The following is an 11,968-nucleotide window of genomic DNA, read 5'->3' on the forward strand; positions in this document are numbered from 1 at the left end:
ATCAGATAATTTGGTTCCTAAATCATATGTTTGCTTTGATATCATTACACCAGTTGGATCCCAAAAGAATGCCAACTGCAAGATGTAGTGTATCATCATTTTCTGTTTGGAATGCAAAGTTTGCTAAATGAAATATATTACTACTCCTTGCAGTATAATCCATTTGACTGCAAATAGTCCACAGTCCTTATTAGTTGAACTCTCTTTCCATATATCTTTATTTAACAAGCTAGTCTGACTTTTTACCCAATCTAATCACTTCTTGCCCTTCATCTTGAGCTTTTAGAGTTGGCTCTGCAACTACTTTTCTTTCTCTGGTTCCCAAAAACTGATAAACATTTGTCACTGCCCCTGATTCAGAGTTTAAACTGAGTCCCACTCTTCTTATTTTTGAAATTTCCTTGACAGATGCTCCTGCTTGCTGCTGGTGTGATTACTAGCATCTGTTCTGTTCTCTATCAACACCAAACTCAGTCAATACCATCTACATAAACGTGTTGAGATTCAGAATTGTAGTTACCGTATGATTGATTTCTGTATTTATTCATGTAGTATGAATTATTTCCTGCATGAAAGTGGTCTTTGAAGTGCTGAAGGTTATAATTATGTGGCAAGTTATTACTTTTATTAGACTGGTTGTGTTGATTCCCTTTTGACTCAAGTTGCTTGTAACAAATATTGTTCTTTTGTTTATGTGAGTTGTCCTCCCCATGACTGACACTGGCTTCCTAGCAATCACATTTCCGTTTACTTGGTGGCACATCATGAGATGCATTCAAATAATCTAGCCTGCCCCACAGATCAAGTAATGTTCCAGCTTATTTCCATGAATGTAAAGCTAAGCTCTGACTCACTGTGGTTGGCAGTCAACGTATTAATACTTCCACAAGGCATTCCTCATACAGAATGTTTGAACTGATCAAAATGCCACTGAATGAACTCCCTGAAGTTACCCCAACAACTTGAATGTGGTACTGCTTCTGAAAGTTTTAATCTAAAAACTTTATGTGCTCCTTGTGATGAAACCATAGATTTAAAATGTTGTTCAAAATGTGCAACTGATTGAAAGCCATATTCTGATTAAGAGGAAATGCACAGTTCTCCAAATTGGTCACAATAAACTGAATATTTTTCTCTTCATCCCAAGAACAGAAAAGAGCATTCTCAGAGGCTTTCAGAAATATTAATGAAGGAGCTTGCCTTTGGAATCAAATTTTGGATACTTCTAAACATTCTTTTATTGCTTTCAAAATGATAACAGTCCCAGAATTACCTGTAATTTTTGTTATTAGTCAGTGTGCTTCTTAATTCTGGTTTACTAAATTTGTTTCCTCTCATGTTCTGCATATATTTATTCACCTTTTGTTTTCAGTGTGTTGCATTTTTGTTTTCACACACAGGATTGTATGGTGACTTTTCCTCAGGACTGCATGTGTTGTATTTTTTGGGGGGTTTTGGCCAATGAATTTCAGAACGTGTTACCCTCACAATTAAATGACGGTCATATCTTGCCTCCAACCCACTACTAAATTCTGAAATACTTAGGGTTTTTTTAAATTTTATTTTAGGAGATGTTTCCGCTTAGCAGCAGTTGTCTACTCTCGAATGCTACAAACTTATTTTCTGACAGTCTTCTCCCGACAGACCTCACATTTCCAAGTATTTGGATATAGTTCCAATCCACATTGCCCTTGGCCTCCCTCAGCTGCTTTTCACTCACAGAGACCAGTTGAACAAACACTGTAGCCACTCTTGTTCCTCCATCCTTTGGATGATGTCCATACCATCTCAGTACTCAAGCATCTGTCCTATCTGAGACTGGTGCCAGTGGGTCTATCTCCATTCTTACATATTCACACTTCAGTCAATCCAAGCAAGTCAATATTATGCTCCACAGTAGCCTGTAGATTTTGACAGCTGTAACACTTCTGGCACTAAATGTAACTGGGTTTTCTCTTTTGATGCTAGTCAATCATCAGGATGAGCATTACTGCAAAGGGCATTTGATTCTAAAGTATTATGTCAGGGTGAAAATACTAAATTAATTTTTCTCTCTTAACAACATGTAGGCAGGGTGGGTTCTTCCTTGGCTCAGGTACGAGGTAGAATGAAACAGCATTTTTACATAAGATAACTTTTATTGAAAGTTTTTGTATAACTGTTTCCTTACTTGATGTTCTGGCTCAGAGAGCGGCAGCTGTGTCATTTGCGAAGCCTTCTGCTGCAGCAACGGCGGCGTCTGATTACGCCTGGTGGTGTGTATCTCATGTCGCCGTCTTGCCCAGTTGACTGGAGACGCGCATCGTGCTGTGGCCCGTGTAATTATTGAGAATGAAGTGATGAATCAGATGGTGATACCTTGGATGTGGCATCCCAATGTTTCTCTTCTCTAAGTGGACGCATGTGTTGTGCGTCAGTCAGCGGAGTGGCATGGCGGGGGAAAAAGGCCAGTGTCCCGGACTCGAACAATGGACTCCCGCTTGTCAGTCTTCGGCTGTCAGATCTTCATCCCAGCTCACAGGTGACTGCTGATGTGAGGCCATCTCCTTCCCGTCCTCACGAGTCACCCGGGTACGTAAAAATCAGACTTCAAATACCTTTTAACTTTTGTCTTCTGGCGCTGAGGCTGCTGCTTGCTATTTCATTACAGTGGCAGACTTGGTGCATCTGTGTATGATGTAGTCTCTTCTTGCATGACGGTCTTCAGCATCGAAACTGACTGAAAACTACTGCTACTCTTCTCTCGTCAGGCCCACTGCGTCTCGCGCATTTATTCACTTCATTTCACTGGAGGTGAACGACTTCAAGGTCATTGCCTCTTCTGTCACATTAAAAAGCTTCTTGAAGAATCTTCTTAACGTTGGTCATTGGCTCTTGGAATGTAGGTGAGAGCCTTTGATCACATGTGACAATTGAGAAACACGTGAGCCAGTCGAGCAATGCTCTGGCGGCTGAATCAACAGCATCCGCTTATGTGGGGAGGGTGATGGCTTCTTCTGTCACGTTGAAAAGCTTCTCAGAGAATCATCTTGGCGAGAGTCGGTCGGGCGATGCCCTGATGGCTGAATCGACAGTTTCCGCTTCTCTCCTTAACGTGCTGACTTCAAGCGCCAGCCGTTGCCACTGCTGCTTTGTCCGCTGTTTGCCAGTGTGTAATTCTTCTAAACTAAACTAAGTTTTTCATTTATTTTCTAATTTCTACTTCACTTCAGATTGCTTTCACTAATTTATTTACCTATCTTAAGTACCACTCAACACAGCCTCAATTTTCCCCTTTCAGCTCTCATTCCTCAGTGTCCATGTCAAATCCAAAAGATACTACTCAATGATCTAACAGTAACACTCAGCAGATGTATCCTGTGGGATATTGTATTGAATCATATTATTTTTTCGTTCTTTTCTTTTCTTATATATAAGTTATATCTAAACTGAATGCGTTAAAGAAACATCCAAAAGTAAATTAACAAGATGTTTTGTGGCAAGGATAATGTTTTGCGACATCATTAAATGTCTGTTTGAAACAAGGTAAGAAATATGTCCTTCGATTTATTAATTCATGTATTTTCACTCTTTTCTTTTGGGAAATGGCAGCCTAAGGACATACACCTGGATCCGTCATGCCAGCATTGTTGAAAATGTGTATTTTTAACCTTTCATTAAAAGTATTGTTAAAAGTTATTAAAAAGGAATATTTATTTGCACAGTTATGAGTTCAAATCCTATCTGTTCATCATTTCATTCGCCACTGAGATCCTGCATCAAGAGGTTCAGTGCAGGCAAGAATAATTCATGTGGTATATGGAGGAGCATCCCTACATTGACATTGCAGCATTCAAGACTAAACACAGTAAAATTGATGTGAAGGTAATGACTCAGACTTGACAGGCACCTATTGGACTTGATTTAATTATACTAAAAATATTGTGCTTTATGTGACAGATCGACAATTTCAATGGTTGTGGTGATTATTTGGTACCGCACCCTACTAGAAGCAGCAGTACATAATCCAAATTACGTTTATTGACCTTGACTGTAATAATATTAAAGGTCTGTTGATATTGATTTCAGGCAAAGTTCAAGCAAGATTGTGCACAGATTCATAACTTACATTCAAAATCGTTTTCCAACTATTCTTTCAAATCAATTTTTCCAATTACTTGAGGAATTTTTAATCCATTTTCATTTCCACATCCCTATTCATGGTGACCGTTTAAAGTAAGGTGCCGAGCAAAATATGAACAGAACTTTCAATTGTTGAGATAACATTTTTGAGATAAATATTCACAGTATTGTTACAAGGAACTAATGAAGCTTCCATTGTATTTTTTACATATCCAAAAGATTGGGAATGACAAAAACATTGATGGAGCAAATTAAAATTAAATTCTGCCTACAAATGAGACAAGCCAGGAATATTGATTTCAGCAGTAATGGTAGGAAGCTGCTATGCTGTATGGTTATATGGCCATGCCTGGCACTGTGTCTCTGGCAGCAGATAATCTCTTTTCCTTCCAATTAACATCCTTTACAGAAAGTGCATTTCTACAGAAAAGATGAAAATTTGTACAAAATCATTAAAGTGCAAGATAAGTCATTCAAATTCTATAAGATTGTGTCAGATAATAATCAGGTTCATTAGTGATTACACAGCTACATCTATTTTAATTGAAAAGTATCGAGACAGACAAAATTTCATTTTTGAAAAATTTTATTCATAATTTTGTTAGAACCTATTTACAATGGAGTCAAAGGAAATGGTCGTTGAAAATTCATTACAAAATGCAGTATACCAAATGTTGGAAATCCAAGCTTGGCAACAGTTGAAGGTAACGCACCAACTTGTGGACTGGCCAATGGTGATCTAAGCAATGAGGTTGGTGTCCCATTATCAATAAATGATGACACTGGTAATACAACTAATCATGATGTCTCTTTTGTGATGCTTTATGAGACAAGTTCTCACCAGGAAACTTTTTTTTTTTAAATAATGAAACTGAAGGGCACAACAGCGAGAATTCCTTCAATTACTTGCTCACAACGTTGCGAACACAACAACAGGAAACAGTTTGTAAAAACAATGTAAATACTAATGAGACACACAATTTGAAAACTCATGCAACAAGTAACACAACAACTTAAGGGTGTGACACAGCAGTTCACAAAACATCAGGAAAATACAGGAGAACAGTTTATACAGCAAAACCAGGCATTTAACTGTTCAGTGAGGTGATCAAAACTATATGCACTGAATTATCTGATGAACTATCAAGGAAGTTGACAGACCTAGGTAAATAACTCAAACAAGAATTAATTATTGACACATTCCGCAATGTACAGGGTGGTCCATTGACAGTGACTGGGCCAAATAGCTCATGAAATAAATGTCAAATGAAAAAACTACAAAGAACAAAACTCGTCTAGCTTGAAGAGGGAAATCAGTTGGCGCTATGGTTGGCCCACTAGATGGCGCTGCCATAGGTCAAACGGATATTAACTGTGTGTTTTTTTTTAATGGGAACCCCCATTTTTTATTACACATTTGTGTAGTACGTAAAGATATATGAATGTTTTAAATGGATCACTTTTTTCACTTTGTAATAGAGGGCACTGTAATAGTCACAAACATATAAGTACGTGGTATCATGTAACATTCCTCCAGTGTGCACGTTATTTGCTTCGTGATACATTACCTGTGTTAAAATGGACCATTTACCAATTGCAGAAAAGGTTGATATCGTGTTGATGTGTGGCTATTGTGATCAAAATGCCCAACGGGCACGTGCTATGTATGCTGCTTGGTAACCTGGACGACATCATCCAAGTGTCTGGACCGTTCACCAGATAGTTACGTTATTTAAGGAAACAGGAAGCATTCAGCCACATGTGAAACATCAGTCATGACCTACAACAAATGATGATGCCCAAGTAGGTGTTTTAGCTGCTGCTGTGACTAATGTGCACATCAGTAGCAGACAAACTGCACGAGAATCGGGAATCTCAAAAACGTCGGTGCTGAGAATGCTACATCAACATCAATTGCACCCATACCATATTTCTATGCCCCAGGAATTGCATGGCAATGACTCTGAACATTGTGTACAGTTCTCCCACTGGGCACAAGAGAAATTGCGGGATGATGACAGATTTTTTGCATGCGTTCTATTTAGCGACGAAGCATCATTCACCAACAGCGGTAACGTAAACCGGCATAATATGCACTATTGGGCAACGGAAAATTCACGATGGCTGCTACAAGTGGAACATCAGTGACCTTAATGGATTAATGTATGGTGCAGCATTATGGGAGGAAGGATAATTGGCCCCCATTTTATCGATGGCAATCTAAATGGTGCAATGTATGCTGATTTCCTATGTAATGCTCTACTGATGTTACTACAAGATGTTTCACTGCATGAAAGAATGGCGATGTACTTCCAACATGTGACAACGCCTGACAACATGTGTCAGTGCATTGGCATTGCATGTGCGAACATTACGGAAGGCGAATTACTCGCTGTTGAGAGGAATGTCATTACATGTATTTCCAAATGCTTTGAGGTTGATGGACATCATTGTAAGCATTTATTGCATTAATGTGGTATTTACAAGTAATCACGCTGTAACATCTTGGATTCTCAGAAATGATGAGTTCACAAAGGTACATGTATCACATTGGGGCAAAAAAAGTTCAAACGTACCCACGTTCTGTATTTTAATTTAAAAACCTACCTGTTACCAATTGTTTGTCTAAAATTGTGAGCCATATGTTTGTGACTATTACACAGTCTATCACAAAGCGAAAAAAGTGGTCCAACTAAAACATTCATATTTCTTTATGTACTACATGAATATGTAATAAAAATGAGGGTTCCTATTTTAAAAAATGCAGTTGATATCCATTTGACCTACGGCAGCACCATCTAGCAGGCCAAACATAGCGCCATCTGGTTTCCCCCTTCAAGCTAGACAAGTTTCGCTCTTTGTAGTTTTTTCATTTGACGCTCATTCCGTGAGATATTTGTCCTGGTCACGATCAATGGACAACCCTGTATTTACATTAATGGAAAGAATATCATCCATTGACGATAAACAGGAACAACTTGCAGGTGAATTAAAAAACCTTAGTGAAGCATATTCCCAAATTCAGGAGATGCAATCTCAAGTGGATGTGTTGGAAAAAAAATTGACAAATGCATTCAGAAAGATGTGTGCAAAAACTTACCTACAGAAGTACCAAAGTTAATTCTGAGAGTGGACCAGTTAAGTTTAGAGTCAAAATTTGCCAAGAAACAGAGAGATAAGATATGTGCAGATGTAAAGGAAATAAATGAAAAAGCTGAAGCTCGGATGCTGGATAGGGTAGCACCCTTGCTGAAAAGGTAGTGTAAAAGTGCAAAATTTATGTAGATACTCTAGAAGTAGCTATAAAGGAAAAAGAAAGTCAATTTCTAGCTAAAATAGATTCAGGTTTAAGGGATCAGAGGTTTCAGGGAAGTCATCCCTAACCAACTTATGAATAGTTATGCTTTACTCAACCTTCTCTGAAAAAACAGACCTTGCTTATGGGACAAGCAATGTCAAACTGATTTTGAGAAAATCAAGCAAGCCTTATTAAATGCTCATATTTTGTCTCAACAAGACATGAAGAGGGATTTTTGCTTATGCACCAACATGTCTTCTCGAGGTCTGGGTGCATACCTTTTTCAAGTGGTAGAAAACAGGGAAAACTCATCCCTAAAGTAGTTAGTTTTGCCAGCCACACCTTATCCAAAGCTGAATGTTCATATTCAGTTAAGGAGTTGGAGGGTTTGGCTGTAATTTGATCCTTTAAAAAGTTTGAATATTTCCTTTTGAGCAGACACACGAATGTATACTGTGACCATCAGTCCCTATTGCTTTTGTTAACTCATAAATTGCTACACCAGTGGATAGCTATGTGGTTTATGTATCTTCAAGAATTTAATTTGGAATGTGTATGTAAAAGGAAACCATAACACAATAGCTGATGCTCTTTCTTGACTACCACAAGGCTTAGAGGAATTTAATGATCTTTTAGAGCAGGAAAGTGAAATAAGAGCTATGTTGATGGAAGGCAAAACACTCCTACCATACTATGTCCACATGTGTAAACACGTGGAGCAGTTACAACAGGAAGACACATGCTGGAGTAAGGTAAGAGTGAAACTTACGCAAAAGTGATGAAAAGTTAAAAAGGTTTTTTACTATTCACAATGGTGCTCTGTTCAATAGGAACCATCCCGAACAAGAACAATGGTGCATGTGTTTGCCAGAAGAATATGTGGATGATTTTATCTTATACACACACAATACTTGGGGCCTTTATGGCACTGCAAAGTGCACTGACAATATAGGCAAATATTGTTATTTCCCCAACATTAAACGAAGAGTGCTACAGGTGGTAAGAAAGTACCAAAAAACAAAACATTTTGACATCTTCAATCAGATTGGACTACATTCCATTGTGTGGCTAGAAAATCTCTAGGAAAGGTATCTTTGGATGTGGCTGGACACTATCCCAGAGGTAAGGGTAACATAAAGTGTATATTTTCACCAAATATGTAAAACTGTATTTTTTACAAGAGTAGGAAAATCAGAAGTCATGTTAACAGATAATGCCTCATATTTTGTTGGTTTTAAATAGAAAGAGTTTGTAGAGTCCAACCAAGTCAAACACATTTTAGTATCCAAATTTCACTCCAACGTGACCCCAACAGAAAAGGTGTTTCAGGAATTCCACAGGTTTGTGAGGACCTATATACCTCATAAACATGCCATGTGGATTGAATATGTCACTCGCTTCTTACAAGTTGTTAACAACTTTCCTCATACATCACCTGGATTTACACCAAATGAGCTGATTATCAATTGCAAACAAGTAGATGAGTGGGAGAAACCTTTGTGAATTATCACTGAATGATAAAATACAGCAAACAGTAATCAACCTTGAAACCTGGACTAAATACAGGCAAGGAATTTATGACAGAAAGATGAAATGTTCAACACAATTTTATATAGGACAATATGCGTTAATTAGAACACATACCAAATTGAAAAACTGAACCATAAGTGGCAATTGCTATACCCCAGACCATACACAATTACTAAAATCCCCTATCCGGGAACATACAGACTGGTACACACAAACACAAGTAAAGACAAGGGCATTTACCCACACAAAGACTTGCAAACATGTATGTATTGAAGAAGGGCTGTATACTCTCTAAGTTGTATATACATATAATAATATTACATTTAGCCTGCTGAAACGTCACATTCCAGAATTTATGTTGTTAGTTGTTAAGGAAAATTTTTGTTTGTATTTTTTTCTTATATTTAAAATGTGTAAACTTTAAGATGAGTGTTTGCAAAAAAGGAAGAATTTTACTTTTGTGCATCTAGAAACGATGATACTCTAAATACAATGCTTTGCCTTGCATGTAGCCCAGTTGTAAACAAATAAATGAACTTGTGAAATGCACAGTAGCGAGCAATGCAATACACAATTACCATAATGCAAGTGGTATCAAAGTGATACAATGCATGTGAACGGGAAGCAAGCTGGTCAACAAACTGCAAGCGTGTGCGTGCCAACACACACACACACACACACACACACACACACACACACACACACACACACACACACACACAGGTAAGCTAAGGGATTATATATACAGGAAAGGGATGCTAAACTACAAGTTATTTACTTAAGTTACACTATTATTCATTATATATATATATATATATATATATATATATATATATATATATATATATATATATAAAACAGAAAGAAACTTCCACATGGGAAAAATATATTAAAAATAAAGATTCCAAGACTTACCAAGCGGGAAAGCGCCGGCAGACAGGCACATGAACAAAACACACAAACACACACACACAGAATTACAAGCTTTCGCAACTGGCAGTTGCTTCGTCAGGAAGGAAGGAAGGAGAGGGAAAAATGAAAGGGTGTGGGTTTTAAGGGAGAGGGTAAGGAGTCATTCCAATCCCGGGAGCGGAAAGACTTCCCTTAGGGGAAAAAAAGGACAGGTGTACACTCGCACACACACACACACACACATATATATATATATATATATTGCCATAATCATACTTGATAGATGAGAAAAGTCTTGCTGGAGGTAAACAAGTGAGTACAGTATAAGTGGCATGCTAAATAAGAGGTCGCACCATGCCTGTAATACACTTTATCTTTCAGATTTATAATGTAAGTAGAGATGGACACATGACATGAAATAAGTTTTGTGATAGCACAACTGCACTTTGAAGTGAATGAATACACGGCTAAATATATGAAAAAAGTATTAGTAGCCATCGAGCCACTTTCTTCCAGGGAACAACGCATCAACATGTCCTAAAGTGAAGAAAGATAAATGCTTGTATAGAGCTAGGTACCATATAAATGTAAGAAGGGACCCCATTGCAAGTAAATATAGTTGTAAGTTATGATACCTATGAATGTGATAGTGTGAAAGTATGTGAACAGGAAAACAGTTGCAATACATCACATATCATGATGCTGAACTAAGGTTGAGTACTACCAAATAATCAAGGGTCGAAACCTAACTACTATGAACATTGGCTACTCATAAAATTGTCGAACACCTGAGTTACATTGTAATTTTTATGTACTTTTGTTACTTACATAAACATTGTTTTACGCTCATTATACATAGCGTAACATATTGATGATACATATCTGTAAACTTCAGCACATTAAATGGTTATTCATTACACAATGAACATAACAAGTAAATATAAACACTGAATAAGTATTTGATAAGATTGGTATCATCAGATTCTAGTTATGCTCGGAAACAACAAACTATTTTGTTCTTTTTGGGATCACAATTGAGTCTATTAATGAGGCATAACTGAGCACATAAATGCCTTTCTGTGGAATTTCCACAACCCTGTAGTGTGTAGAGAGAATGCTAGAGAGGTGAGGCCATGCGCAGGGCATAATATCTATTGTAGTGACTATTGTTTACTTCTTAGATTCTTTTTGAATTGATACATACGCTCCGACAAGAAGTCATTGTAAATTGAAATGAAGTGTATGACAATTTATGCTATAAATGGAAACAGAATCTATTATTCTATGAATGTTATATGAAGCATGTGTAACCAAACGAGAGTAAAAATGTGTACTCATATAACTGGAATCTGACAAAATGTACTGATAATATGATCGTATGGCATATTTGGCCGGAGGCCCCATGCAGGGGAGTCCAGCCGCCATATTGCAACTCCTCTTCAGTTGATGCCACATCGGCGACTTGCAAGTCAATGATGTTGAAGAACACACAACACCCAGTTCGCTGCCAGGAATCGAACCTGGGCCCCCTGCGTGGTAGGCAGTAACATTACCTCTACGCTGTACTAAAACCAAATGACAAGTAATGACCCTATATATAAAAAGGGGAGAGAATATGTTAAACACTATTATGTATATGAGCGATAATAATGGGATGTCAGCAAATTAACAGGATAAGTGTATTTTGTAATTGTATTTGTATTTTATTATGTTATGTGTACAGTATGTGGAAAGGACACTACAGACATTTTATGTAACACACCTGTATGAAAGACACTCAAAAACAAAGTGCAAAAACATACGAAACCTGGCTGCAAAGTGTTAAGTGTACACGTGTTAAAAAAATGTGTGCATGGTAAACTAAAAATGGCAATCCTTTGTGTAACATGAATTTTCTGTGCTCAATAACATCATAAAAGCAGCAAGGAACTTACCTTGTCAATGGATGTTGGATATACGGCTGGTCGCCCCATTAAATAAGTGAGAGTGGTGAGATGAAATAAATTCCTTGGGCCACTGATATGGAAACCAGTTGTCACCGCATAGAAGATTTCACAAAGGATCATCTCACTAAACACAAGATTCATGAATTTCTGCAGAGAAAGC

This window comes from Schistocerca gregaria, chromosome 4 (assembly GCF_023897955.1).
Source record: "Schistocerca gregaria isolate iqSchGreg1 chromosome 4, iqSchGreg1.2, whole genome shotgun sequence".
NCBI lineage: Eukaryota > Metazoa > Arthropoda > Insecta > Orthoptera > Acrididae > Schistocerca > Schistocerca gregaria.